At 35.2% G+C, this 7,770-nt stretch overlaps 3 non-coding genes across 3 annotated transcripts; all 3 read right to left on the bottom strand.

The window, feature by feature from the left end:
- Window positions 1-2,229: 2,229 nt before the first annotated feature.
- TRNAV-CAC (transfer RNA valine (anticodon CAC)) lies at window positions 2,230-2,302 on the bottom strand. Its single transcript has one exon. It is a non-coding gene; the product is annotated as a tRNA-Val (tRNA).
- Window positions 2,303-2,668: 366 nt separating this feature from the next.
- Window positions 2,669-2,741, bottom strand: TRNAV-CAC (transfer RNA valine (anticodon CAC)). The gene has a single exon. It is a non-coding gene; the product is annotated as a tRNA-Val (tRNA).
- A 350-nt stretch (window positions 2,742-3,091) lies between these two features.
- TRNAV-CAC (transfer RNA valine (anticodon CAC)) lies at window positions 3,092-3,164 on the bottom strand. Its single transcript has one exon. It is a non-coding gene; the product is annotated as a tRNA-Val (tRNA).
- Window positions 3,165-7,770: the final 4,606 nt, after the last annotated feature.

Genomic DNA, 7,770 nt, shown 5'->3' with positions numbered 1-7,770 from the left:
CTGCCAGTTCTTCTCCAAACCTGGAACAATTTTTTTCCGGTTAATAATAACGCTTGGAAACGGCAAATGGTTAATGGAAAATGACAATGAGACTCTCTGGAAGCTTCTGGTATTAGCGAATAATTAAAAAAATGATAAATGACGATGAGATTTTGATAGATTGGTCGATCTATTTTTCAGACTTTCAAATTTCGAAACTATTTGTTTCAGTAAATATTTGGGAAAATTCGAAATGGTAAGTGATAATGAGACTCTTTGAAAGCTTCTCGTTATAGTAAATGATAAATAGATCGATTTAATTTTAATTTATCCAAATTTGGAAAATTGTAATAGGATAAATAATTGTAGAAAAGGTAAATGATAATTGGACTTTTAGGAAGCTTCTGGTTTTAGTAAATAATTATAGAAATAGTAAATGACAAATCGATCAATTTAATTTTAATTTACCCAAATTTGGAAAATTTTAATACACTAAATAATTGCAGAAATGATCGATGATAATGGAACTTTTAGAAAGCTTCTGGTTCTAGTGAATAATTATAGAAATAATAAATGATAAATCGATCGATTTAATTTTAATTTGCCCAAATTTGGAAAATTTTAATATATTAAATAATTGTAGAAATGGTAAATAATAAACAGGAGACGGCAAACAAATAATAGAAGGACCCTTTGCTACTCTTAAAAGTAAAAGAACTTATAAATTATATGACGAACGAAGTATATATAACAGAACAGTGAAATTATTAAATAGCAGTGGCTAGGATAATTCATACTACTTCATTCGCATAAACATTTTCGTACAAACTAATATAAATCAATAATCTAAACAATTCCCCCACTCTAAAACTGCATCTAGAAATATTTCAAATAAACACTCTATTAAATTATTATTTCTAATGAATAATATTAATTAAAGCGTACTAGACCTATTTCCCTTTTGTTCTAAATATTCAATATTCCTAACTGGAATTACATATACTTCGAAATGATCGATATATTATCCGATAGAACCTTCTGGAAAGGATAAAAATAATTAAGAAATCGTTACTCTTGCAGACCCTCCGCGTCCTGCGAATCGCGAATTTATCGGAAAAAGGAAGCGAGAAAAATGAGCGAGTTGGTCTGCGAGGTCTGTCCGCGAGACAAAGGGTTGCAGATGCAAGCGATGCACGACCCGATTTCAATTGAGGCAGCGGCCAGCGCCGAAGAGAACAACGACAGTTAACAGGCAATTAATAAAGGCACTCGTAGAGCGAGGAGGACGAAATTAAAAAGGGAAAAGAGAGAGAAAAAAAGGAATAGCGGCCGTGTGGGAACGAGATGGCACGACCTCGAAGGGCGCGGTCGAGTTCAGGCTAGACTGAAGCTGCCCTTGTGCCTAACCGACCTTGAGACAGCCCGTTTTGCCATAGCCTGACTCCACCGGCCCCATACCACGCACGCATCCTCCGCTCGTAGCACAAAGAACTGTCCTCCTCGCCGGCAATCACCTCCATGCCCTACGCGCAATTTTGCAAATGGAATTTCGCCGTTTCGGCCACATCGTCCACCAGCAATCTTTCCAACAGGTGTCCAACGTCTCCCGCCTTCCTTTTTGCCTCGCGCAAACGTTCCCTCGCTGGGACGAATGGCACCCGGAGCAGAGTGTGCACTCCATTTCTTCACCCTCGTGGCTTGCTTTGCTTTCGGTTTTCAGCGGATCCGCTGCGTACGCGGGGCCGTGGAAAATTGTCGCAGGTCGACGAACCGCGAGTGAAGCGGTGAATTGAACATCGTTGCTGGTCGTCGAACCGCGAGCCGAAAAATTCGACTGATTCTAAGTCACTGCGCAAATATATTGGCAATATTTGAGTACTTGTTTCCTCTCTTCTTGGGAGAGGAATGAAATTGATAGGGGTCGTTTTTTGATGGGAACCCTTTGATCGATTCCCACAGTTTTGTGTGCTTATATGTTTGGCTTTGTTTTGGAAGGAATTTTGTCACGAATTTAATTAACGTCGAACGAATGTAAAGGGTGTAAAGAATTATATTTTGGAGCCGAAAGAGGTGCATATTGTCATTTGTTGAATTGATTAGCTTCGTAAAACTGGAAGGTAGTAATTTATTTATGGGCGTTTGAATTTTTTCCATGTGTTTTATATTTATATTGCAAATTTGGATATTTATATTTGCGTGATTTGTAATTTTGTTTATTCGATCATTGGTAAATAAAAAAAAACCAACCACTGTTTCCGCCCGGGATCGAACCGGGGACCTTATGCGTGTGAAGCAAACGTGATAACCACTACACTACGGAAACGTTGTACACAACTTCTATCTTTCTAACTGAAATGGTACCAGTCTTACCTCCATTTAATAAATAAATGAGAAAATAATGTTTTTAATAAATTAAACAATAGGAAGAATTAAGGGAGGAAGATTTAAAATAATTATTCATTATCTTACAAGCTAATATACTTGTTAAAATATACATACGTATACTACGATAAATATATTTTATTTGTATAAATGGGGGAAAAAACATTTCTACAAAATATGATTATTATTTTATTTTAAAATAGATTCGATAAATTTTTACCAATATAGTTTCGTTTAAAATTGCTTTTATATTTATTGCATTTTATCCTTTTGATTATTGAATGAAAAAAAAAAAAATGACCACTACTGTTTCCGCCCGGGATCGAACCGGGGACCTTGTGCGTGTGAGGCAAACGTGATAACCACTACACTACGGAAACCTTGGTATCAGTCTTTCTCATTTTACTAGAGAAATAGCTCGCTTTGTATCGACGTACTAAATAGAATTAGAAATTTATTTTCCTGACATCAAGAAATAAATTGGAGAGGAAAAAAAGCAAAAATTACAGTGAATATTTCCTGCTTTTTTTACAAATTTAATTAAATGTGTTATAGTTCGTAGCCGGTAACTAATAATAACTTATAAAAGAATATAAGAAGCAAAAGAATTGTTTAAAATAGAATTTTAATCCTAAATATATTTAACAACAACGTATAAAGACTTATTCAATTAGAAATAACCTTTCATTCGATTTCTTTCACTATCAATGAATGAAAAAAAAAACGGAACTGTTTCCGCCCGGGATCGAACCGGGGACCTTGTGCGTGTGATGCAAACGTGATAACCACTACACTACGGAAACCTTGTGCTGAAACTTTTTCGTTCTACTTGCGACACCGAAGCTTTTCCTCAATGTATAAAACGTACTCTAAAAATTATGCTTCTGACAACTAAAAAAAGAAAAAAAAGGAGAAAAAGAAAAGAAAGATAATAAATTATTCTAAATATCACCTACTTTACGCACCAATATTCCTACTAAATATATTTATGTTTATATTAATACTAACCTAGTAAAATGATTTAGAAAAAAAATTAACGCAATAATTTTTATCAAATTTCTTTTTTAATTTACAAGCGTTCTTCGCTCGAATACTTAAGTGCTTCGATCACAGTGAGTATTTTCGTTATATTCTATGCATCGTTTCGTATGTGTCGAACATTTTTTGGTAGCACTTTCCGTCGAAGACAGACGAACAACTGGTAAAACACAAAATCAGCTGTAACGCGTAAACAAGGTCAGCTAGGACAAACGTGTATATAAACATTTTTTTTTATTGTTTCTGCGTACTGACCTCCAAAATTTCTATATTTTATCGCGCATGCCGCGCTACACGCGAAATTCTTCAAATATTCCACCGATCACCGGTCGTCCTTCGATCATTCCAAATAACGTAATGTCGATCAGCCACTGCATTTAATATTCTAGGTGCAAAATTTAACATATCTACGCTAGAATTACTGACAATGTGAACCTAAACATAGCGTACATAAACGAGTACGTGATATAATAGTATAATAAAAATGAACAGGTATACGTAATTACAAATTCATCTCAATACACACCAATGTTAATTTGACCGAAACTAACCAAAAATATTTCCAATAGCTACCAAAATTAAAACCTATCAAAAAATACTATTTCAGCGTCCAACACTGACCAAGTATAAAAATGACGTGTCAAAAAATATCGAACCAGTCGTCTTTACTATTCTAACATCCGACTCTGACCAAATATAAAAATAAATTATCCAAAAATTAAATTCTAAATTAAATAATCCTAACCTACAATCAGAACGTTGATATAAAATTCTAACGAATCTAAAAATCTTCATAAATATCCACAAAAATTAGCTAGAAATATTCGCAAATATATTAATAGTAAGTTCAACGACTTCTATGACATCGACATCGAAAATGGTAATACTCGGTCGCAAAAGGTGCCATTTGCACGATCCTGCTTTCCAATCAGAGTTACCGAAAATTCGCTGTGTCGATCCTAAAAATTTTCAGAGAGGAGTCTGACAAGAACGATTTCGCGAATCCTTCGAGAGCAGTTTCACGGAAAACGCAAGAATTCGTTCATAAATAGAACTGACCTGCGCTACCGGGTCCGGGACGCGTGCTCCTTTGTCTGCCTGCTTTCCGGGAACTCCTCGTCGCAGTTCTCTTTTGGAATACTGATCGATCGTTTCACACGATGCTTAGAATCCTCGAGTAGGTACGCGAAAATCGCATTTTCGCCTTCATAGCGAATGCTATGGCCCTTTTGCATCGGCGATCACGCGAAATCTCGATGTCCCGGTCCAACGATCGTTGCATTTCCCAAACGGATGTTTAAAATAAGGGATTTAAGGTAACAGATCGACCTATTCGATCGTTTCCTTCTCACCTTTCCATAAATTCGTTCCGTTCCACGACGAAGCCAGGTGAAGAAAGCTATTATCGGACTAGAATTTTTCGTTGACGGATTAAACGCTACGTCTGGTGAGTAAAATGGTCAGTTGGTAAACCTGGATGTCACTAGACACTGATTTCAGAGGATATGGGTAAGCTTTGAAATATTGGAATTTAGGGATTTGCAATTTTGTTCATTTTCTTTTCTTTCGTTTCATTTTAAGTGTCTCGGAGCACGGTTCCTCGGGGAACTGTAACGGGGTCTCTCGAGACCCCACACTGATATTCCACTAATACATACTCGAGACCCCCACTATTATTCTACTACTCACACCACAACCTGGAAGTAGATTGTATGTCAGGAAAATGATGTCAAATTCCGAAAATTTTTTGAAACGAAAATTCGTCGGTTTTCGCAGAATTTTTTGACCAAATTTGCCAATTAGTATAAGGAGAATATGATGATATAGTAGGTATTTCCATATCTGTAATTTTGTGACGAGACATTTTTTCATACATGAATATATGTACAATAAATCGTTCACACTGATTGGTCAGTCTTATCGTAAAGATAATTTTGGAAATTCGAGGCTATTTAATTGTAAAATGAGGTGAATTATTTCTAAACGATTTTTCCTAAGTGACTAACTCCTTCGAATGCACATTTTTGACTTATAAATTCTAATAAACGGGATCAGATTCAGAATTTCCCGAAATGCAATTTCAATCTAACTAATCCAACATTGTATCTGTGAAAATAATACGTATCTTATATTTATTTGCATAGTAATTTCGCTGAACCAAATACTTGATTACAGATTATGTACCATTGCTTTCTAAGGGGTTGAAGAAGTATAATAATTTTTCTAATAATTATTACGAATTTTGATTAACATTTCTAACAATTATTATCGTATTTCGATTACCATAGGTCGAAGAAGCATAATAATTTTTCTAATAATTATGACGAATTTTGATTAACATTTCTAACAATTATTATAGCATTTCGAATACCATGGGTCGAAGAATCATAATAATTTTTCTAATAATTATTACGAATTTTGATTAACATTTCTAACAATTATTATAGCATTTCGAATACCATGGGTCGAAGAAGCATAATAATTTTTCTAATAATTATTACGAATTTTGATTAACATTTCTAACAATTATTATCGCATTTCGAACACCATAGACAAGATGGTCGTGTCCAGGAGGAGACGGTGTCTTCGAGTTACGATTTCCTTGAAAATGCTCTGGAACTGCCACGTCGAAGGATGATCAGGTTGCATCGTACCGGCTGGTCGAACTGGTCCCAGTAATGCCAGCCTTGCTGAACGATGCCGATTTTAGCATAATCGAGACAGGGAGAGAGAGCGAGATAGGGGAGAGAGAGAGAGAGATTCCGGAGTAATGAAAAGCTGTGCGGATAAGGTTGACGATCTTGCAATAATAGAAAGCTACGATTCTCCCCACCATTTTGCTCGGTTAAACGCATTGCCTGTGCACCGTGTCTCGACGTGGTCTCCCGGCGAAACTTTTACTTTTACTACGGAGAAAGTGCACCGGTGCTGCAACTCTCGCGATTCCGCCTAGAACGCGTAATTCGCGCTTGTCCCGCGTGCCAGAATTTTCGGAATTTTCTCTTGACATTAATCCTCGGAATTATTTTCCACGGTTCGACGAATTTTTGGGGCATTAGGAATTTTCCCGAATTTTAAGGATTTTTCGAACTTCGAATTTTCAGGATTTCCGGAATTCTGTGCGTTTTCCAAATATTTAAAATTTCCTTAAATTTTGTAAATATTTGGAATTATCAGAAGTTTGTGAATTTTATAAATTTCTCAAATGTCCTGAATTTTGTGAGTATTTATAATTTTTGAATATAAAGAATTTTCAGAATTTCTCTAATTTTTTGAATACTACGAATTTTCGAAATTCTTGCGGAATTTTCTCCCGACACGTTCCTCTTTGTAATTATTTTCCACGGTTCTACGAATTTTTGGGGAATTAAGAATTTTCCTGAATTTTGAGGATTCTTTGGATCTCGAATTTCCAGGATTTCCGGAATTTCGTGCGTTTTCCAAATATTTTAAATTTCCTTAATTTTTGTAAATATTTGGAATTTTTAGAAGTTTACGAATTTCCTAAATTTCTCAGATGTCCCGAATTTTGTGAGTATTTTTAATTTCCGAATATAAAGAATTTTCCGAATTTCTCTAATTTTTTGAATATTACGAATTTTCGAAATTCTTCGTGATTACGTGACTCGGCCAGAAAGCAGGTCGGACAGGATTTTCAGAATTTTCTTTCGTTACGTTCTTAGAGAACCAGGCCAGATTCGATCGATAAGAGATCGAACTACTTAGTAAGTACTCACTTGGTACGGTTCGTTGAAAAGCTGTTTTCTGAAAGGTTAGTGCCGATATATTTGAGAGATAAAAGCATAGGCGTAGCTGTGGTGTCCATATTTGTAACAGAACAGAACACTATTATCGAAAGCCTATAGTCTATAACGACTTACAAATTTGTTCACACGCTCTTGACACGTTACTTTTTCGCAAAGTAATTGCAAACTAACTGCATGTAACATATTGACAGGTACAAGAGTAAAATCTACCAAGCTATTGAACCCTGGCCAGAATCCAGAAAATTAAGCGATTTAAATACCTCCTTGGACTGGAGATTCGAATTTGTCCAAGATGAAAGTCTACTGTTAAAAAATTGAGTTAATATTAAATTAGTATCAAAGGTAATGAGATTTTCTGTGAGAGAAACTGCGATACCGTTTGTGAAAATGAAAAGGAAAGCTCGTTATAGAAAAAAGTAATTGGAGAATCGAATATAATTCTTCAAATTCAATTTTCTATTTTCACGAAGATACATCTTCATGGTTTCAGAAAACAAACACAATTTAAGTTTCAAATTAAATATATATAAAATTGCGAATATTAACTCTTTGCACTCGAAAAAAGCCCTTCAGACACCATTTGATAAAATTTCAAAGATTGATA

Source organism: Eufriesea mexicana, unplaced genomic scaffold (genome assembly GCF_001483705.2).
Source record: "Eufriesea mexicana isolate 0111107269 unplaced genomic scaffold, ASM148370v2 scaffold812, whole genome shotgun sequence".
Taxonomy (NCBI): domain Eukaryota; kingdom Metazoa; phylum Arthropoda; class Insecta; order Hymenoptera; family Apidae; genus Eufriesea; species Eufriesea mexicana.
Note: the sequence above shows the minus strand (reverse complement) of the source record. Positions and strands in the feature narration are given on the sequence as shown.